The 23,659-nt window shown below is 44.0% G+C and overlaps 1 pseudogene; it reads left to right on the top strand.

Annotated features, from left to right (window-relative positions):
• The first annotated feature begins 108 nt into the window (after positions 1–108).
• On the top strand, positions 109–21,984 carry LOC112080556 (acid phosphatase type 7-like; annotated as a pseudogene).
• Positions 21,985–23,659: the final 1,675 nt, after the last annotated feature.

Genomic DNA, 23,659 nt, shown 5'->3' on the forward strand with positions numbered 1-23,659 from the left:
ACACTAGCACACATGTATAGTGCCACTTGGCACTACTGTATAAACACATAGCATACTGATATTTAGCACTAGCACCAACTGGATGGATACGCAAGCTCAGAAATGAAAATGGCCTTCACACTCTACCCACCTAGCGACCTCACGGCTGCTTCATACGCCTGCCCCACCTCAGCACGTACCGTAGCCCTACTGAGGCCCTGCACTCACGCACCCCTCCTTATAAACACCCACTTTCATACCTGCCCCCCTCCCTCACTCAATACACTAGCACTACATATAAGTACACTAGCACGAATCGATATAGTGCACTGGCCACTACTTGTATTAAAACCTAACGCACTACGTGTATGTTTAAGTACCACTAGCACCATTATTATATAGTACACTCAGCACCACTGATTATACAGATTACATCCTACTCTTACTAGTTATAGGACACTGCATATACTTATATCATTACACTAGCTAATACTATGTATAGATGCTACTGACTGCAACTACGTAGTATAGTGCACTAGCACTACGTACTACATGCACTAACTGTATTAATTTACCCTAGCACTACTGATAATACTACTAAGACTACTAGTATTACAATCACTAACCATCTACTATATGGTACACTGCATACCTATTAGCCCTATAGACTACTGCATGATAACTAGCGATTCACGTGTATATAACCACAAGCACTACTGTACTAACAAGTCATATCCAGTGAGTTTAACCAAATGTTTAATTCACAAATCCTGTCAACAGGGAGATCAAAAGCACAGACTTCTGAGTTATTGAACAATACAAGCCTTTTAAGCGAGTTTCTCCCAGCTTATGTAAGTGGATCAGTAAGTATCCAGGGAGGTAACTCTATCCAGGTTGGCAGGGTGAGCAGTCTGATCAGCAGGCCCCCTCACTGGATAACTTTGGAGCTTTTCTCCCCAGGACTCCCTGCCTCTATGGAGATCACCTGGACCACCATCAATTAGACAGAGGAGAGCACCGTGGAGTACGGCCTGTGGAGGGGGACTGTTTGAGCTGACCGCCGAGAGCAARGCACCTCTTTTTGATAATTGATTTTACCTTTATTTAARTAGGCAAGTCAGTTAAGAACAAATTCTCATTTTCAATGACACTCTAGGAACAGTGGATTAACTGCCTTGTTCAGGGGCAGAACGACAGATTTTTTATGYACGGGATCAGAAGGGAGGGAGATCCACATACACAGGGTCACACTCACTGTCCTGAGACCTGCCTCTGCTTATGGTAGGTTTCCATGTTCACCGAACTAGCATGATGGATGTTTATGGCCTGTCACATTCGGTCATCATCATAGTATTGATAGAACAGTGTTTTCTTTCCTGTGTTCACTGCAGTGTACCACTGTGGCAGTGAGGCTGGCTAGAGTGATGTGTTCTCCTTTACTGCTCTGAATGAGAGTGCTAGCTGGAGTCCCAGGTTTTCCATCTATGGGGACATGGGCAATGAGAACCCTCAGTCTCTGGCCAGACTGCAGTAGTAGACCCAAGTCGGCAGCATTTATGATCTCATCCTAAGTGGTTAAGCGGCTAATTCCCGACTGATTGTCATAAGTGAATAGCATATCAATGTTGCCGTTGCATAATAACTTCAATCATAGTGGTATACAATTGTGGTTAACTTTGTGTCACCTTTCCTTGTGCTTGTTCCAGGCATCCAGGAGGGTGTCTGGAACCCGGAAGAGCTGTTCGACACGTTCCTGCACGGWTTTTCAGAGGAAGTAAAGGACGAGCTTGCAGCCCAGGAACTACCGACGGATCTCGACTCATTCATTGCTTTAACCATCCYGATCGATGGWCGGCTACGGGAAAGTAGGAGGGAGAAGAGGTCTGATTGCGYTCCCAATCGCTCACTCAAGGATCCCACCTTGCATCTGATGAACTCCGGAAGTCCCCGGGGTCTTCGRCCCCAAGAGGATCCAAGCTTACCKGAGTTCCTCCAAGAGCCTCCGAAGACTGACGATTTGTCCCTAGCCGATGCAGCCGAAGGAGTACGCAGACTTAACACCCAGAGTTGTCTGTATTGCGGTACTGTCGGTCATTATGTGTCTACCTGTCCCTTCAAGAGACCTAGCTCATTGGTAGGAATGAGTACTCTGGTGGGTCTTAAGGATAATGTTGCTTCTTCCGCTACTCACCCCCATCTCTATGCCACCCTGTGGTGGGGCGACCAGTCCAAGTCTCTCCAGATACTCATCGACTCTGGGGCTGATATGAGTCTTATGGATGTTACCCTGGCGTCCGAGCTGGGCATCCCCACTCAACCCCTCTCCATTCCCATGGATGGGAATGCGCTGGACGGGCGCTGGACGGGCGCTCTATAGGCCGGGTCACCCACCATACCACCCCCATCAACCTACGAGTGTCAGGGAATCACAGCGAGACGATCCAATTCCTGCTAATTGAGCCTCCYCAGATTCCTGTGGTATTGSGATTCTCTTGGATCCAGCGACACAATCCCTCGATTGACTGGTCTACTGGTGCCATCGTGGGCTGGAGCCCGTTTCATGCCCATTGCCTGAAATCAATAGCCCCTCTGCTGTTCGTCCTCTGTTGCCCCGTACCCTCCATATACTTCCTACTTTTCATCTGTCTAGATCTAAACCCATGTCTCACAGCCCTTTGTCTCCTGTTTGTTCAAGTCAACCAGCGTTTTGTCTCAGCTCCTGCTTTTCCCCAGTCTCTCTTTTTCTCGTCATCCTGGTTTTGACCCTTGCCTGTCCTGACTCTGGGCCTGCCTGCTTTCCTGTGCCTTTGCCCCTACTCTGGATTACCGACCTCTGCTTGACCTGACCCTGCGCCTGCCTGCCGTCCTGTACCTTGGCCACACTACTCTGGATRATCGGCCCCTGCCTGCCTTGAACTATCGTTTGCCTGCCCCTGTTGTTGCAATAACCATTGTTARTTCAACACAGTCTGCACTTGGGTCTTACCTGAAACCTGATACTTTAGGTGACATATGGAGCACACTTTGGAAAAATTATGCAAAGCATGACGAACATGTGCTTTTTTGTTTTCTANGGTCTTACCTGAAACCTGATACTTTAGGTGACATATGGAGCACACTTTGGAAAAATTATGCAAAGCATGACGAACATGTGCTTTTTTGTTTTCTAGGGGACTTTGCATATGACATGCATGAGGTAAAATATCAAAATATTTTTGTTTTCTGTACATGCTTGTCCATCACTGGTCAATTGGTAGAATGATACACATACCATTTATGCTAAGCACGTTCTCATGGGATTTTCATGACGTTAAACTATGGCATACAGAGGCACACTCAAAGCTTATGGTATCCTCAGGGTAAGATGTAAAAGTGGGCTCTGTCGTCATGAGTCTAGACCACTAAAGGCCATCTGGGTATCTGTTTAGATSCATGATGATATATGAGATAGAGCCACTCTGCCCCTGCTCAGTCTTATCTCTAGTGTTCGCCTTTTCATCAGCAGATCTTAAGAGCCTGGGCCATGGTTAAGACACACTGCTGTAATGAACTGCATAGCTGTGAAATGCCTTAATCCTGTGCTGAACTCTGGAATTAGGGACATAACACCTAGGAAGTACAGCACCAGGGCTCTATTCAGCCGAGACAGAGGCCATGTTTCCCTAAACCTAACTGGCCAGCGCTCTTCATAATTACTATGACATATACAGGTATTAATCCCCAATGGTATACGTCAGTGGCTGCTGTTTCCCTGAAATTAAAAAGCAAAGTTGGCTCATTTCATACTTTTCTCAAACATGGAGAAAAATGCTGGACATTCTGAGCAGACAACCACAAAAATTAATAACTGCAATTCATGCTGAGTTTGAACTGGAATGTCTAACTCTGTTCCGRGGCTTCCTTGATATTATAAATAGAAAAACAGAAATAGAAATTCTGTCTGAAAGCTCATTAAGGGCAATGGCAACTGAAAACCAGAAGACGGCCATGCCATCCACCGCAGTGTGTACATAAGCTCAATTGCCACCATTAGAATATTTGTGAAATTAACAGTTCTGGTTTCATTGGGGTTTTGTTTGGTATGCAAATGGAACATTCCTAAAGTTGTCTGGAAAGATTTACAGTACTTTAGCTTTAGATAATTGAATGTGCGTTTTACATTTATTCTGTCAGCGTTATTATTTCAGACTTCATTAGCACTAATACTGTGTATTATGCTGTGGTAAATGACTAAATCAAACTTTTTCAGGACAACGGTAGGATTGGAGATGAGTTCATGCGTCAGATCCAGTCCATAGCTGTTTACGTGCCCTATATGACCTGTTCTGGGAACCACGAGGCTGCATAGTGAGTAGGACCTTAACTTGACCCTCTCTACTTATTTACTCCTCTCTCACTCTCACTCTCACTCACACTCACACTCACACTCACACTCACACCCACACTCACCAGTCATTCAGTGTTAAACTGATGATAAAAACTGACAGTGTTATGAAATCTTCATAAACAGTGAGTCAACATGGTTGAAGTCTGCTTACTTTCTGCTCCCCATTAGCCAATGCTTTCCGCTCCTGGTACATGTTTTGGTGCATTCTGTACAGGTCACATCTAATCAATGCTATTATTACATGGTTTGGGTAAAAACTCAGTACATTCTGCATTTCATATTGGTAAGACAGARTGCCAGACCTCCCCAGACTTGGTATCCATAATGTGCTACTGTACTGTGAGGCAGGGGTAGAATCTCAGAAAAACAACTTTTTGGTCAGAGTGGAGCAACCACAGCTTTTCCACTGTTGAAAACACTTTCGTCAACTCCACTGTGCCATTGGAACATATGGGAGCTATTTCAGCTTCTAAGTCTGGAGCTGGTTCAAGAACCACCTACATCTAAACAAGTAATCCTTGTCCAAAATAAACACTGGCTGAGACAGATCAGTTTCCTATCTTGCGTTTAAGCCAATGGAAACAACTGACAGAAACTCTATTTACCCCACAATGACTCTCAGACAAAGTCTACTGGGCTCAAATAAAATAAAATTGTATTTGTCCCATGCTTCGTAAACAACAGGTATAGACTAACAGTGAAATGCTTACTTATCAGCCCTTCCCAACAATACAAAGAGAAAAATATAGAAAAATAATAACACAAGGAATAAATACATAATGAGTAACGATAACTTGGCTGTATACACAGGGTACCAGTACTGAGTCGATGTGCAGGGGTAGGAGGTAATTGAGGTAGATATTCATATAGGTAGGGATAAAGTGATTAGGCAACCGGATAAATACTAAACAATAACAGTAGCGTATGTGATGAGTCAAAAGAGTTAGTGCAAAGAAGGTCAATGCAGATAGTCTGGGTAGCTATGTAGTCTTATGGCTTCGGTGTAGAAGCTGTTTAGGGTCCTGTTGGTTCCAGACTTGCTGCATCAGTGGGTGGCTGAAGTCTTTGACACATTGCCTGATATAGAGGTCCTGGATGACAGGGAGCTCGGCCCCAGTGATGTACTGGGCCGTACACACTACCGTCTGTAGCGCCTTGTGGTCGGATGCCAAGCAGTTGCCATACCAAGCGGTGATGCAGCCAGTCAAGATGCTGTCAATGGTGTAGTTGTAGAACTTTTTGAGGATCTGAGGGCCCATGACAAATCTTTTCAGCCTCCTAAGGGGGAAGAGGCATTGTCGTGCTTTCTTCACGGCTGTGTTGGTGTGTGTGGACAATGTGAATTCCTTAGGGATGTGGACACCGAGGAACTTGAAGCTTTAGACGCGCTTCACTACAGCCCTGTCAATGTGGAGGGGGGCCTCCTGTAGTCCACGATCAGCTCCTTTGTCTTGCTGATGTTGAGGGAGAGGTTGTTGTCTTGGCACCACACTGCCAGGTCACTGACCTCCTCTCTATAGGCGGTCTCATTGCCATCAGTGATCAGGCCTACCACCGTTGTGTCATCAGCAAACTTAATGATGGTGTTGGAGTTGTGCGCAGCCGTACAGTCGTGGGTGAACAGGGAGTTCAGGAGGAGACTAACATTATGACCACACCGCCCGCGTCTCGTGCACGAGCGTTGCAAAATACAATTACATATACATGTTATTCAATCATTGCACCCACACTTCTCACGCGCGTCAATGAGCGTCTGCGTAGCCAGGCGCTAAAATAGAACTTGGTTCTATTTGTGACGCTTGATGCACTGCAAGTCCTGCGTCTCCCATCTCCTCATTGGTTTTTAGGAGCATATACCGACGTAGGTCATTGAAAGATGAACTGAGGTCCACACTCCAGTCCAGTTGGTTGTGGTAATGCTCCTTAAAGTTGGTTGCCAACCGCCATATAAAGTCCAAAGTAGAAGAAGAAGACTGAAGGAGGAGAGATTACTAGAAACTAACTCGGTTTACCCTTTTATCTGAGGATTAATTGTCGGAGTAGAGGACCTTGTGCATTTCAGGTCAAATAACAACCCAATGATTATATCCCAGGACAAATTAGCTAGCTAGCTACATTTCCATAAATGTTTAATGCTTTTTTAATGTTTAATGCTTTTCGACCACAAATTAATATAGTTGGTTCATAGTTTGTTTTGATATTTCTTTCTGTGTGTCCTGATCGTGTGTCCTGATCGTTAATAATAGCTATTGATAAACGTTTGTCAGATTACTCAACGGTATGCCTAATCATACTCTGTGTAACCCTGGGTTCATGATGGACAATCTTGATGCCCCTTAGATATAAGAGTTCCAGAGCTTAAGTCCTTGGAATCTGGGTTTAGGCTAACAGCTCAGTGAGAGATCTGCATAAAAAGGGCAGAGATTTACAGGCTCAGCCATTCAGACGTGTCATATCCAGAGGATCAGCTGCTAACACATCTCAAACGCTTATACCGTGTGTGTCTGTGTTTGTTCATCTGTGTGCAGATGTGAGAATGTGCTTTCAGGTGTGAGTGTGTTAGCATAAGGGGGGATTGAATGTAAAACATCTAATCGTGCACCATAATGTTTGTGCGCCGTGTATCCCCAGGCCTCGTTTACTCTTTCCCAGTGTAATGTGCCTAGTCTGCCTACTGTCTGGCCTCAATTAAGGAGCTGCTAACTGTAGCCTGTTTTTCTTGGCCTTGTCACCAGACATTAGAACATGATATCAAAAATCAGTACCCTCCCCCCTTACTCAGATAACACCGCATTTTTTTCTGTGGTGCTCGTCAGAACCTAAACTCGTGGCAGCTTACTTCAGCTTTTTTTTCCGCCCAAAACCAACAGAGTAAAAGGCAATTAAGCCCGGCTGACCACAAGAGTCCTTAGCATTCCAGCTGCATGAGACCAGCATGTCCACATGAGACACTAAGGCCACTATCAAGAGCGCCTTTGTTCCCCTGCACATATAGATCACTGGCCCGTCTGAGGCAATAGGATGTAACTGGTGCCATTTGAAACCATGAGCCATGGCGTGAGCTGGTGATATTCAGACAGCAATTGTTTCTTTAACGTTTCAAAGAGCCTGGATTAAGTGGGCATCTTGTAGCACAGACTCATTAGTGACATGAAAGGGCAGATCTGATTGGTTAGTATGTGTGGTTTTTAAACAGTTAACGTTGGGGGGATAGTTGATTAGGATTATGAATCAGTCCATCCACATTGCATTTGACAAGGTTAAAGTTGGAACATCTCCCTTCAGATCTTTTTCTTGATATTATTTTCTAGGAAAATAAAACACATGGAAAACAGCCCGTCTAGTTACAACTAGGCCGTCATTGTAAGCAATAATTAGTTCTTAACTGACTTGCCTAGTTAAATAAAGGTTAAATACTTTCTTTTTTTTAACAACCGATGACTCACTGTTTGTCATGGGGACACAATGTCCATTAATGACACAAATAAGCGTTTTAKATTTTGCTAATCAGATTTTCCACTGTCAATAGGAGAAAAAAAAAGAAACACTTTTGAGCTATTGTTCTAGGAAGTTCTAGTTATTTCTCTTTGGACATGCACATGCAGTATATCATTCAGTATTTGTCCAAAACAAGTCCATATGTTATTGAACTAACAGAAGTGCTTTTTTATTTGTATTGTCCAGGGTCTCCTAAAATGTATATTGCTTGATGTATGCGGTAAGTGGAGTCCCAGAAGGAGACCTTGGGTCTCGTGTCCATCCAGCAGACAGTCAACTGCTTCCCTGCCTAGCCACCACAAGATGGGGGTATTAACCAGACTAAGTACAGTACCTTTGACTCAGACTGTGCCGCTCACAGGGGTTCACAGGCTCCTTCATACTGCTGCACATACTGTGGCTCCCATTCTAACTCACACAGGATGGTTTGTGATTATCAAGTATTTTACAGCATAATGAGGATTATGTCAGAATCTTCGTTGCAAATGGTAGACCGGTCTTTTGTTACAAACGGTTTAATCACCAATTATTGAGTTATCATAGCTTTTACCTTGACCATGTAATCTTAACCCCAAGGTTGCACTATCCCATTGACTAGAGATCCTCTATTATCCTGACCCTGACCTTTCCTTTTAATCTCTGTCCGGAACTGTCTCTGGTTACCCAACTCTGCATACCACCCTGCATCCCACTGCTGACTTGCCTCTGAGGCTAAGCAGGGTTGGTCCTGGTCAGTCCTTGGATGGGAAACCAGATGCTGCTGGAAGTGGGGTTGGAGGGCCAGTAGGGGATACTTTTCCCTCTGATCCCAAATGTGACAGTGAAGGGGACATTGCCCTGCATAGGGTGCTGTCTTTAGAATGTGATGTTGAAACAGGTGTCCTGACTCTCTGGGGTCACTAAAGATCCATGGCACTTATCATAAGAGTAGGGGTGTTAACTCTGGTGTCCTAGCTAAGTTCCATAGTGGACTCTAGTTCCCAAAAGCCTGTTTTAGCATGCACACTGGACAGCACCATTGAGAACTTAAACCATTTTGAAGTAGTCAACTGGGTGGGACTTCCTATGGGTTAAGGAAGGATCACATAATTCCATCCAGGTCACCAGAAGGGATCAGCCAATTAATTATACTTGTGAGCGAACATTCAATAACTGCAGGTGGCAGTAAATCACAAACCTTGACTTTATACCTGTTCAAACAACACACTCCAGGTGGCAGTATGCACCCTTTCAGTTTGTTTGCCAACTTATAGACGTAGTAGTCGAAGACAATTGGCTACTTCAAACTGGAGATGGCCTTAATGGCGCTGCCTGTGCAATCACAGACACCATAATGGGACAGATGCAAAGATGCGATGTCATTCATCCCCTCTGTAACTCTTCCACAGGTTGTTGCTGTAAAATAAATACAGTGTTTGTTCTCAGTTAACTTAATTGGTAAAGGGTAAATAACCCTGTCAGCTGACCTCCAGCACCCATACTCACTCAGGGCTCCCCTGGTGGGCTGCTCGACCCTGTCTGCCTCTTACATAAGCCAGGAGAGGTATCAGACTCCCCCATCACCTCACCACGTACTTTACTGTTTTAACTGGAAGGAAGATTGGCTCCCAGTTTTATTGGTGAAATTAAAATCTCTAAACTCATAAAGACACGGCTAGCTCATGGCTTGGCCTGCCGTTGTTAGTAACCGTCTTCCTAGAAAGGCTGCGTGTCAACACAGGTTTGGCCAATTGAAATATTGAGGGAATGGCACGTGTTTGGGTGGGTGGATAGCACGCCTGGGACTGACGCTCTCCAAGGCACAGGTTTGGGTTTGGGTCTTCTTTCATTACGGGAACCGGTTCTATCTGTGTGTGTCCCGGTCTGGTGGTTCTGGTGCTATAGTGTTGATAAATGACCAGCGGTAGAGGTGATGGAATTTCAGGAAATATCGGTTGATCGCATCCTGTCCTGTCTGGAGAGGTGACCACCGACAGCCCTTTGCTGTAGCAGGGGACTGGTGTAGTGTTTATGTGGACATCTGTCTGATAAATGGCTGTATTCCATGCAGGTTTAAAGCAGATGTTTTACTTCTGTAGTCATTAGGAGAGATAGTTATCTCCATGACGAATGTGAGTGTGGGATTGGTGGGAGGGAGGGAGAGGTAACGACCACAATTTTCTAGCAATTAGAAAAACAGTCTCATTGTGTTATAGAATGAATATTTTTGCAGAATGTATTCTGAATAGCTGTCTAAGATTAGCTTTGCTTACGAGCACAGACAAGAGGACCACAAAATGATAAGAGAAAACGAAGGTCTCTGACGCTAATTATCTCACTGAGATATTTAAGGCACCTAGATTGCACACTACATACATATGAAATCTACTTCTTTCTTGATTATGGCGTAGACCTCATCTTCAAGCAGTACGAGTGACTTAAAAAGGATCTTGAGGTAAAGTACTTAAAGGGCCAATGCAGCCATTTTTATCTCAATATCAAATATTTTCTGGGTAACAATTAAGTACCTTATGGGGATTGTTTTAAATGAAAATGGTAAAAAAAAAAAAAAAAAAATTCTTATCAAAGAGTAGTTTCTCAAGCAAGAATTTTGCTCGGACTGTCTGCAAGTGGTCTGAGCAGGGAGGGGAAAACTAATAGATGGCAGGAGTGTGTGATGCAGTGCAGCCTGGCACCCTCAATCGCCAGGGGGGGGAGATGGGGAGCAGACGTGACATCCACAAGCTTCCCACAATAAGTTGGGTGAATTTTGGCCCATTCCTCCCGACAGAGCTGGTGTAACTGAGTCAGGTTTGTAAGCCTCCTTGCTCGCACACGCTTTTTCAGTTCTGCCCACAAATTTTCTATAGGATTGATGTCAGGGCTTTGTGATGGCCACTCCAATACCTTGACTTTGTTGTCCTTAAGCCATTTTGCCACAACTTTGGAAGTATGCTTGGGGTCATTGTCCATTTGGAAGACCCATTTGCGACCAAGCTTTAACTTCCTGACTGATGTCTTGAGATGTTGCTTCAATATATCCACATAATTTCCCTCCCTCATGATGCCTGTAACGCTGGTCTGAAGAAGAGGACCAAAGCGCAGCATGGTACGTGTTCATGATAATTTATTCAAACTGAACACTGAAACAAAATAACAAAACTAAACAGTTCTGTCTGGTACAGACACAAAACAGAAAACAACTACCCACAAAACACAGGTGGGGAAAAGGCTGCCTAAGTATGATTCCCAATCAGAGACAACGATAGACAGCTGCCTCTGATTGAGAACCACACTCGGCAAAAAAAAAAAATGAAGAAATATAACACATAGAATGCCCACCCTAATCACACCCTGGCCTAACRAAAATAGAGACTAAAACCCTCTATGGCCAGGGCGTGACAATGCCATCTATTTTGTGAAGTGCACCAGTCCCTCCTGCAGCTGTCTCTTATACACATCTAGATGTGTATAAGAGACAGTCTTTGGCTTGCAAGCCTCCCCCTTTTCCTCCAAACATAACGATGGTCATTATGGCCAAACAGTTCTACTTTTGTTTCATCATACCAGAGGACATTTTTCCAAAAAGTACGATCTTTGTCTCCATGTGCAGTTGCACACCGTAGTCTGTCTTTTTTGGGGCGGTTTTGGAGCAGTGGCTTCTTCATTGCTGAGTGGTCTTTCAGGATATGTCGATATAGGACAAATTTTACTTTGGATATAGATACTTTTGTACCTGTTTCCCCCAGCATCTTCACAAGGTCCTTTGCTGTTGTTCTGGGATTGATTTGCACTTTTCGCACCAAAGTACGTTCATCTCTAGGAGACAGAACGTATCTCCTTCCTGAGCGGTATGACGGCTGCGTAGTCCCATGGTGTTTATACTTGCGTACTATTGTTTGTACAGATGAACGTGGTATCTTCAGGCGTTTGGAAATTGCTACCAAGTATGAACCAGAATTGTGGAGGTCTACAATTTTTTTTCTGAGGTCTTGGCTGATTTCTTTTGATTTCCTTATGATGTCAAGCAAAGAGGCACTGAGTTTGAAGGTAGGCCTTGAAATACATCCACAGGTACACCTCCAATTGACTCAAATTATGTCAATTAGCCTATCAGAAGCTTCTAAAGCCATGACATAATTTTCTGGAATTTTCCAAGCTGTTTAAAGGCACAGTCAACTTAGTGTATGTAAACTTCTGACCCACTGGAATTGTGATACAGTGAAATAATCTGTCTGTAAACAATTGTTGGAAAAATGACTTGTGTCATGCTTTTTAATGACTCCAACCTAAGTGTATGTAAACTTCCGACTTCAACTGTATATAAAACACAGACAAATCACATTTTTGACTGCACTTAGCCTTTAACTGACAGTCCCAGTATTAGTGAACTTGGTAGTGTCAGTAATGCCCTTTTTAGGATTATGTAATATCTTGAGTAACACACTTTTTGTTTTGAGTAGTTATGTTATGATAATGAAGAAAAACATGAACTGGACCATGGTGTTCTGAACAGTACAAACACACACATATGCACACGTGCTTGTGAGCCCACACACAGACACACGCACGTGTGTACATGTGCGCACACACACACACACACACACTGCGATGTGACTCATTCGCTGGTGTCTGATCCTCCCTCAGGAGGCCAACAGGCTTGTGAACCGAGCGGAGTGTCCCTGGATCATCACTATGGGAAACAGATCCATGTACTGCTCTAACAACAACAAGGCCGACAGCACCCACTTTTAGAGCTACTGCATGTACAGTACCAGCCAAAAGTTTGGYCACACCTACTCATTCCAGGGTTTTGTTTATTTTTTCTATTTTCTACATTGTAGAATAATAGTGAAGACATCAAAACTATTAAATAAACGCATCTAGAAGGAAAGAAATTCAACAAATGAACTTTTTACAAGGCACACCTGTTAATTGAAATGCATTCCAGGTGACTACCTCATGAAGGTGGTTGAGAGAATGCCAAGACACTGCTGTCATCAAGGCAAAGGGTGGCTACTTTGAAGAATCTCAAATATAAAATATATTTTGATTTGTTTAACACTTTTTTGGATGAGTAGGTGTGTCCAAACTTTTGACGGAGACTTTATATATGTTTTCACGTGACCCTCCCCTTGTACTGTAAAATACATTGAATAACCTCATAGAATTGAATAACCTCATAGAAATAACTCAAAAGAATGTTTACGACCAAAAATAACAATAACTGTAGCAACCCTAATTTTGCCACTTCAGTATGCTTTTGTGGCACAGTCGATGACACGCAGGACTATGGGCCAGGAGGTTGTTTTTGGTTACTACATGATTCCATATGTGTCATTTCATAGTTTTGATGTCTTCACTATTATTCTACAATGTATAAAATTGTAAAAGTAAAGAAAAACCCTTGAATGAGTAGGTGTGTCCAAACTTTTGACTGGTACTGTATGTACGGCATAAAACCACTCACTGTTTAGGAAGAGTTTTTTTTTTTTTACATGGATAGATGGATGAATGATACTCTCTGTATTAGTTGTGAACAGGAATGGTATTCCTAGATTAATGAATGTGAAATTGTTTTAACAAGTAAACTTCAATAGCAACTATTGTTAACATGTACAAGGGGTTTTAGAGTGGGAGCATCCAAAACGTGTAACGACAATGAACACAGCCGTCCTCTATTAAGCAACATGTGTTTGGAGTGGTCTGGTCAGTCAGACGTGGTGAGGGCTGCGGTGTAGATCACCATGGGCCTGACGGGTCAGTAGAAGGCAACATGCAGCAGTCCAGCAGGGAGCGAGGCAGAGGGGGACTGAGCTTGGTGCTGAAGCGAGCTCCGTTGGCGCCATGCAGAAACACTGATCGCTCCTCGTCCTGAGGGGTGTAAATCTGACCAAATCTGAGCAACAACCGGTCGACCGGCCAAACATCCCCTATACTGATCATAAGAGAAGATTTACAACCAGGAATAAATCCCTGCTCCCCCTCATGCAACTTTTTACTCATTAAATTGTTATTATTGTCTGGCCAAGGGAGCTCTATATCATTCTGTTAATACACTTTTTAAATCACATGGTCCTGATGATTTACTTGACATAGCATTGTTAGATATGTGAAGAACAGCTAGACTGTGTCCCAGCGCACTCTTCTATGTTACGTGAAAGCATCTACAGGATTTGTTTTCTGCTGTGTTGCTGGACACATTCATTTCCGACCTGCAACGTCTTAGGCAACTGGCTAGTCCACATTAGCCCTGAAGCACGTCTGTCTGTGTTAGATGTTGTAATCACAGCAATTTGAACCACATAGTTTCATTCAGCACTTGGCATGGGTATGGATTGACAGCCTGGCATGAGAGAGCGACACCAGATTTCAGGTTTCAGATCCTAATCCCAGCATGCTATCTGTCTGTCTGTCTCTCTGCTCTGTCTCAGGTCCGACTCGGACGGAACGACACCAAACCGCCTGCACCGGGTCTGGAGGATGTATTATGCCTCCACGGTATGGTCTCCGTTTGATGACCTCACACAATAGCACTGTGCTCAAAAAGGTGTTACGCTCACAAATCTGTCCTCTCAGACAGACTAATGTCCCAAAACTTGGCGCGAGCAGAGCAATCCAAACACATTTTCTTTATTACAACGACAGACTGCTGGTTTGGACGCCACCCAAAAAGCCSTTATCCAAATGTTTCCCTATACGTTTCTCTAGCTTGTTTGTTGCCTTTAAGAGTTTCTTGAGTGGTCTAAGCTATTGGGAATTATATTTAGTGCCCTTTGATGGATAGCAAATGTGAATAAATAGGCAAAACATGTGATGCATGTTCTATGGGGGTTAACTAATTAATATTTTCATAATACAATATTGGCATGAAAAGGCCTTATGATCCAGCAAATGCTCTTAGTCCTTTGTGTTGGTGTCCATAGTCTGTAGATAAATACTGTATCTAGTTTCATATCAACTATTGAAATGTCTTTTTCCAAGACTGGACCTGGAGCTATGGGCCCAGGAGCACACATATGAGAGACGGTGGCCTGTCTACGGCTAAAAGGTCAGTTCCCATGTGAATAATCAGCATATTATACACTCTCCATCAATGTTTTGTCACAGACTGAAGAGCCCCTTGATGGTCCTCTCCCAAAGTTTTCAATGAGCGCATGGAACAGCCAAAGCCCCAGTACATGTCATCACAGGCTCTACTGTAAGTAGCTTACTGCTTTGACTTATCTTTATCACATTCAATAGGTGGTGAGCTGTGGTCTTTCAAACAGCTATTTAGCTGGTGCACAATTCAATTATTTTCATCTGTATAAATGCTGTCTGATGTGATGACTAACCACAGATGAGTTAGTCATGGCCATATCAAAGTGGTGTCAGGACAGCACCAGAGCCACAGTCCAGTGTTCCAAACGTCACAGGATCCTGAGGATAAGCCTAAGGGAGGCACGTGGCTCTCCACAAACAGAAGATGAACCTTTGACTAAAAACAGAAGATAGTACGCTATACATGATCAAAGAAGGATGGTGAAGTAGCATAGATGATGGATTGTGGATGGCCTTTTCAGGGCTGCCAGGAAAATCTGTTCACCCCTAATCAAATCAAAATTTTATTGGTCACATACACATATTTAGCAGATGTTATTGCGGGTGTAGCAATATGCTTGTGTTCCTAGCTCCAACAGTGCAGTAATATCTAGCAATACACACAAATCTAAAAGTAAAAGAATGGAATTAAGAAATATATAAATATTAGATTGAGCAATGTCGCATTGACTAAAATGCAGTAGAATAGAATACAGTATATAAACTCAGCAAAAAAAGAAACGTTCTCTCACCGTGAACTGCGTTTATTTTCAGCAAACTTAACATGTGTAAATATTTGTATGACCATAACAAGTTTCAACAACTGAGACATAAACTGAACAAGTTCCAGAGACATGTGACTAACAGAAATGAAATAATGTGTCCCTGAACAAAGAGGGGGGGTCAAAATCAAAAGTAACAGTCAGTATCTGGTGTGGCCACCAGCTGTATTAAGTACTGCAGTGCATCTCCTCCTCATGGAATGCACCAGATTTGCCAGTTCTTGCTGTGAGATGTTACCCCGCTCTTCCACCAATGCAAGTTCCCAGGCATTTCTGGGGGGAATGGCCCTAGCCCTCACCCTCCGATCCAACAGGTCCCAGACATGCTCAATGGGATTGAGATCCGGGCTCTTCCCTGGCCATMGCAGAACACTGACATTCCTGTCATGCAGGAAATCACGCACAGAACGGGCAGTATGGCTGGTGGCATTGTCATGCTGGAGGGTCATGTCAGGATGAGCCTGCAGGAAGGGTACCACATGAGGAAGGAGGATGTCTTCCCTGTAATGCACAGCGTTAAGATTGCCTGCAATGACAACAAGCTCAGTCCGATGATACTGTCACACACCGCCCCCAGACCATGACGGTCCCTCCATGTCCAAATCGATCCCGCTCCAGAGTACAGGCCTCGATGTAATGCTCATTCCTTCGACTATAAACGCAAATCCGATCATCACCCCTGGTGAGACAAAACCGCGACTCGTCAGTGAAGAGCACTTTTTGCCAGTCCTGTCTGGTCCAGCAACGGTGGGTTTGTGCCCATAGGCGACGTTGTTGCCAGTGATGTCTGGTGAGTACCTGCCTTACAACAGGCCTACAAGCCCTCAGTCCAGCCTCTCTCAGCCTATTGCGGACAGTCTGATCACTGATGGAGGGATTGTGCGTTCCTGGTGTAACTCGGGCAGTTGTTCCTGTACCTGTCCCGCAGGTGTGATGTTCGGATGTACCGATCCTGTGCAGGTGTTATTACACGTGGTCTGCCACTGTGAGGACGATCAGCTGTCCGTCCTGTCTCCCTGTAGCGCTGTCTTAGGCGTCTCACAATACGGACATTGCAATTTATTGCCCTGGCCACATCTGCAGTCCTCATGCCTTCTTGCAGCATGCCTAAGGCACATTCACGCAGATGAGCAGGGACCCTGAGCATCTTTCTTTTGGTGTTTTTCAGAGTCAGTAGAAAGGCCTCTTTAGTGTCCTAAGTTTTCATAACTGTGACCTTAATTGCCTACCGTCTGTAAGCTGTTAGTGTCTTAACGACCGTTCCACAGGTGCATGTTCATTAATTGTTTATGGTTCATTGAACAAGCATGGGAAACAGCGTTTAAACCCTTTACAATGAAGATCTGTGAAGTTATTTGGATTTTTACGAATTATCTTTGAAAGACAGGGTCCTGAAAAAGGATGTTTCTTTTTTGCTTAGTTTATATACTGTATGAGATGAGTAAAGCAGTATGTAAACATTATTAAAGTGACTAGTGTTCCATTATTAAAGTGGCCAGTGATTCCAAGTCGGTGTATATAGGGCAGCAGCCTCTATGGTGCAGTGTTGCGTAACTGGGTGGAAGCCGGCTAGTGATGACTATTTAACAGTCTGATGGCCTTAACTTATTTGGGAACGGGGGGCAGTATTGAGTAGCTTGGATGAATAAGGTGCCCAGAGTAAACTGCCTGCTACTCAGGCCCAGAAGCTAGAATATGCATATAATTAGTAGATTTGGATAGAAAACACTCTTAAAAAAAGTTTCAAAACTGTTAAAATAATGTCTGTGAGTATAACATAACTCATATTGCCCTGCTCTTCCAAAAACTTGAGAAAAATCCAACCAGGAAGTGGGGAATCTGAGGTTTGTATTTTTTTTTAAGTGATTGCCTATCCAATATACTGTGTCTATGCGGTCAGATTTCCTAAGGCTTCCACTAGATGTCAACAGTCTTTAGAAAGTTGTTTCAGGCTTCTACTGTGAAAGGGGAGTGAATAAGAGCTGTTTCAACCAGTGGTCAGGTTGAAAGCTTTGAGTTTTTTTCCCTTTCCTTTCTAATGTCAAAGGAATTGTCCGGTTGGAATATTATTGAAGATTTATGATAAAAACATCCTAAAGATTGATTATATACATCGTTTGACATGCTTCTACGAACTATAATGGAACTTTTTTGACTTTTCGTCTGGACTTTGTGAGCGCGCTTTGTGCATTTGGATTACTGGACTAAACGCGCGAACAAAAAGGAGGTATTTGGACATAAAGATTAKCTTTATCGAACAAAACAAACATTTATTGTCTAACATGGAGACCTGGGAGTGCCATCAGATGAAGATCATCAAAGGTAAGTGATTAATTGTAATGCTATTTCTGTCTTTTGTGACACCTGTCCTTGGTTGGAAAATGGCTGTATGGTTTTCTGTGGCTAGGCGCTGACCTAACATAATCGCATGGTGTGCTTTTGCCGTAAAGCCTTTTTGAAATCAGACACTGTGGCTGGATTAACAAGAAGGTTATCTTTAAAATGGTGTATAATACTTGTATGTTTGAGGAATTTTAATTATGAGATTTCTGTCATTTGAATTTGGCGCCCTGCAATTTCACTGGCTGTTGGCGAGGTGGGATGCTTCCACATATCCCAGAGAGGTTTTAAGATAGAAGCTGTTTTTCAGTGTCTCGGTCCCAGCTTTGATGCATCTGTACTGACCTCACCTTCTGGATGATAGCGGGGTGAACAGGCCGTGGTCGGGTGGTTGAAGTCCTTGATGATATTTTTGGCCTTCCTGTGACATCAGGTGCTGTAGATGTCCTGGAAGGCAGGTAGTTTGCCCCCGGTGATGTGTTGGGCAGACTGCACCACCCTCTGGAGAGCCCTGAGGTGGCGGGTGGTGCAGTTGTCGTACCAGGCGGTAATACAGCCCGACAGGATGCTCTCAATTGTGCATCTGTAAAAGTTTGTTTGGGTTTTAGGGGCCAAGCCAAATTTCTTTCAGCCTCCTGAGGTTGAAGAGGTGCTGTTGCGCCTTCTTCGCCACAATGTCTGTGTGGGTGGACCATTTCAGATCGTCAGTGATGTGTACGCTGAGGAACTTGAAGCTTTCCACCTTCTCCACTGCAGTCCCGTCGATGTGGATACTGGTGTGCTCCCTTTGCTGTTTTCTGAAGTCCACGATCAGCTCCTTTGTTGTGTTGATGTTGAGTGAGGGGTTATTTTCCTGGCACCACTCTCCCAGGGCCCTCACCTCCTCCCGTCATTGTTGGTAATCAGGTCTACTACTGTTGTGTTGTCTGCAAACTTGATGATTGAGTTGGAGGTGTGCGTGGTCACGCAGTCATGGGTGAGCAGGGAGAACAGGAGGGGGCTGACCACACACCTTTGTGAGGCCCCAGTGTTGAGGATCAGCTTCCTACCTTCACCACCTGGGGGGCGGCCCATCAGGAAGTCCAGGACCCAGTTGCTCAGGGTGGGTATCAGACCCAGGGTCTCGAGCTTAATGATGAGCTTGTAGGGTACTATGGTGTTGAATGCTGAGCTATAGTCAATGAAGAGCATTCTTACATAGGTATTCCTCTTGTCCAGATGGGATAGGACAGCGTGCAGAGCGATAGCGATTGCATCGTCTGTGGATCTATTGGGGTGGTTAGCAAATTGAATTGGGTCTTGGGTATCAGGTAAGGTAGAGTTGATATGATCCTTAACTAGGCCTCTCATGACACAAGTGAGTGATACGGGGCAATAGTAATTTAGTTCAGTTACCTTTGCTTTCTTGGGTACAGGAACAATGGTGGACATCTTGACGCAAGCTGGGATAGGGAGAGATTGAATATGTCCGTTAACACTCCAGTCAGCTGGTTTGGACATGCTCTGAGGACGCGGCTAGGGATGCCATCTGGGACGGCAGCCTTGCGAGGGTTAAAACGCTTAAATGTCTTACACACGTCGGCCACAGAGAATGAGAGCACACCGTCCTTGGTAGCGGGCCGCGTCGGTGGCACTGTGTTATCCTCAAAGCGGGCGAAGGTGTTTAGCTTGTCCGGAAGCTAGATGTCGGTGTCCTCGACGTGGCTGGTTTTCCCTTTGTAGTCCGTGATTGTCTGTAGACCCTGCCACATATGTCTTGTGTCTGAGCCGTTGAATTGCGACTCCACTTTGTCTCTGTCCTGATGTTTTGCCTGTTTGATTGCCTTACGGAGGGAATAACTACACTGTTTGTATTCGGCCATATTCCCAGTCACTTTGCCATGGTTAAATGCATGGTGGTTTGCACTTTCAGTTTTGTGCGAATGATGGGATCTATCCATGGTTTCTGGTTTGGGTAGGTTTTAATAGTCACAGTGGGTACAACATCTCCTATACACTTCCTGATGAACTTATTCTCAGAGGCTACCCGGAACATATCCCCGTCTATGTGATCAAAACAATCTTGATGCATGGATTTCAATTGGTCAGACCAGCGTTGAATAGACCTTAACATGGGTACTTACTTTAGGAGTTTCTGCTTATAGGAAGAGAGAAGCAAAATTATCAGATTTGCCGAAGGGAGGGCGGGGAAGGTCCTTGTAGGCATTTGAAAAGGTTCAGTAGCAGTGGTCCATTTTTTTCCAGGGTGAGTACTACAGTCAATGTGTTGGTATAACTTCGGTAGCGTTGTCCTCAAATTTGCTTTGTTAAAATCCCCAGCTACAATAAATGCGGCCTCAGGATATGTGGTTTCCAGTTTGCATAAATTCCAGTGTAGTTCTTTGAGGGCCGTCGTGGTATTGGCTTGATGGGGAATATACACGGCTGTGACTATAACCAAAGATAATTCTCTTGGGAGGTAATATGGTCGGCATTTGATTGAGGTATTCTAGGTCGGGTGAACAAACGGAATTGAGTTTCTGTATGTTATCGCAATCACACCATGAGTAGTTAATCATGACGCATATACCTCCGCCTTTCTTCTTCCCGGAGAGTTCTTTATTCCTGTCTGTGCGATGTACTTAGAACCCAGCTGACTGTATGGACAGGGACAGTATATCCCGAGAGAGCCATGTTTCCGTGAAACAAAGTATGTACAATTCCTGATTTCTCTCTGGATGGAGATCCTCGCCCTGAGCTCGTTTACTTTATTATCTAGAGACTGAACATTAGGGAGTACTATACTCGGAAGCGGTGGATGGTGTGCATGCTTCCTGAGTCCACTCCGAATACCTCTTCTCTGCCGGCGGTGTTTTGGAGCATCCTCTGGAATAAGTTAAATTGCCCTGGGGGGTACGAACAAAGGATCCAATTCGGGAAAGTTATATTCCTGGTTGTAATGCTGGTGAGTTACTGCCGCTCTGATATCYAAAAGTTATTTCCGGCTGTATGTAATAATACAAAAAAAATCTGGGCTAATAATGTAAGAAATAACACACAAAAAAACGAAATACTGCAAAGTTACTTAGGAGCTAGAAGCAGAGCTGCCATATCTAATCCAAGGGACCAGAGTGCCTTCTGCAGTACAGATTATGGATACACCTGCATGCAGGTACACAACACCACCCATCTGTATCTGGAGCAGGTGTCCGATGACCAGGTGAGCAGAGAGAGAATACCTAAATTCTAAACCTAACTGTGAAGTGGATGGCTTCTGCAATATCTTACTGATGTTATGTAATACAGGAAGGCAGAAGTCATTGGCCTGTTGATAGGTGAAAATTATCTGTTAATTGAATGATTAGAATATTCCGCCCTGAAACATATAATTGTATGGAATTGATTAGAATGTATAAAATCATAATCAATCAATTTGTAGTCCTAGTCAGAATTAGGGTAAAACAATATGTCTTTATGGTATTTTAAACACAGACTGTCTGAGCTTGGTGCCGACCTGACTAGAGATTTGGGAGAGAACGGGGAGTACGTCTCAAGGACAAGGTCACTAATCTCTATCGGCTGGGTAGCAGGACATGTGTGTGCGTATGTGTGTGTGTATGATTGTGTGTGCGTATGGTTGTGTGGGCGTGAGAAGTCAGTATAAAATGAATTGTTTTGTATTCTTGACTTTAGAACGTTCCCGTGAATAAACCTTTTTGTCTATTTTAGCTGGGCCTCCGTCTGTTTCATTCGACCAGGATCTTACAAATTCTGGTTTGCAGACTGAGTAATATAATTAAATTGGGTTATATACCTTGAGAACAAAATTCTCTTATCACCTCTTCATCCTGTTTTGTTGACTGTGACGGAGAATGCCTCTTTGTCTTTCGGTATGGTAAAGTGATCGACAGCATCTGGGTGGTGAAGGAAAAACACGCCTTCTCAGCCTGGTTGTGAAGCCCCTACCCAGGACTTTCTTCCCAGGACCCCCAACTAACCAAAACGACTATTTTCTTCTCTTCTCAGGAAACACACTTTAACTGCCACACCCTGATCTGTTTCACCTGTCCTTGTGATTGTCTCCACCCCTCTCCAGGTGTCGCCCATCTTCCCCATTATCCCCTGTGTATTTATACCTGTGTTTTTTGTTTGTCCGTTGCCAGTTTGTCTTGTTTGTCAATTCACCAGCGTTTTTGTGTCTCAGCTCCTGTTTTTCCCAGTCTCTCTTTTTCTCGACCTCCTGGTTTTGAGCCTTGCCTGTCCTGACTCAGAGCCCGCCTGCCTGACCGCTCTGCCTACCCCTGACCCTGAGCCTGCCTGCCGTCCGGTACCGTTGCTCCACCTCTGGTTTACTGACCCCTGCCTACCCTGACCCTGAGCCTGCCTGCCGTCCGGTACCATTGCCCCACCTCTGGATTACCGACACTACCCTGACCCTGAGCCTGCCTGCCGTCCGGTACCATTGCCCCACCTCTGGTTTACTGACCCCTGCCTGCCTTGACCTGTCTATTGCCTGCCCCTGTTGGATTATTAAACCATTGTTAATTTGACGTGTCTGCATCTGGGTCTTACCTTGATTCCTGATATTAATGAACAACCTAATCATTGTGAACTGCACTGTTAGCTGCTATCTAGCTGCTATCAATCAAATACATACTATTCTACAAATAATGGAAATCTATGGAAATCTTCACACACAGGCCCAGCCTTGGAGGACCGTTAGTGATTAGACACACGTTTCACATTGGGAGGAAGGGTGAAACTTCAGATTTCAAACTCTGTCTGCTCAGATATATGCTGTTTACTCTTCTTTAGTAAATTGGTTATTCCAGAATCATGATGGAATGAGTGAATCAGTTGAGCACAGTGGGAAAGGCACAAACCTGTGGTGAAAGGTATTTGATAGATCACAATAATAACGCCGTACAACTTAAAGCTTCATTCAATCAGAAAACAATGTGGTTTGTTTCCCCTGACAAATTGTGAAAAGGGGCCTACATTTTATAACTGTCTACTCATATTTCCTAGATGTTTATGTACAATATCTGTTGAAAATGTCTAACATCAGTTAAAATGTCATGTTAGTGAGAATGGAACAAACAAACTGGTGTTTAAAACACCACTAGGAAAATGTACTGATTGAATCATCTTATTTGACCATACTGTTAGTTAAGAATGTTAGTGTAAAACAAGGCGTCAGACTTTGTAGCTAGCATCAATAAATCCTGTTTTTCCAAGTAACTCTGTGTCAGTCTTTTTCTCCAGAAGCAGCAGGCACTTGGCGGGCCATCTCAGACTCCCTTATGTAAGAGTATTATGTAATGGTATATTGACTCAGAAGGCCCCTATGCCACTGTGTTCCTGTCCTTTGACTCTCTACCCAGTATATTGCAGAGACCCTGTTGTGTGCTGAGGTGCACAGGAAAAAGTTGTCCACAGAATAGACTGGGATCGGATGTAGGGGGACTGGTTGAATTGCTGTGAATTTGTATCTTGGCAGAGACACAGCAGGTTTGTGGTTAAAGGTCAGAAATTATTCTTGCTCTATCTTGAATACAGGGACTTTTGTTTTATTGCATGTCCTTGTACGATTGATTTTATTCTTCACTATACATTTGTTCAATGGATGGTG

This window comes from Salvelinus sp. IW2-2015, unplaced genomic scaffold (genome assembly GCF_002910315.2).
Source record: "Salvelinus sp. IW2-2015 unplaced genomic scaffold, ASM291031v2 Un_scaffold16374, whole genome shotgun sequence".
In the NCBI taxonomy this organism is placed as follows: Eukaryota; Metazoa; Chordata; class Actinopteri; order Salmoniformes; family Salmonidae; genus Salvelinus; species Salvelinus sp. IW2-2015.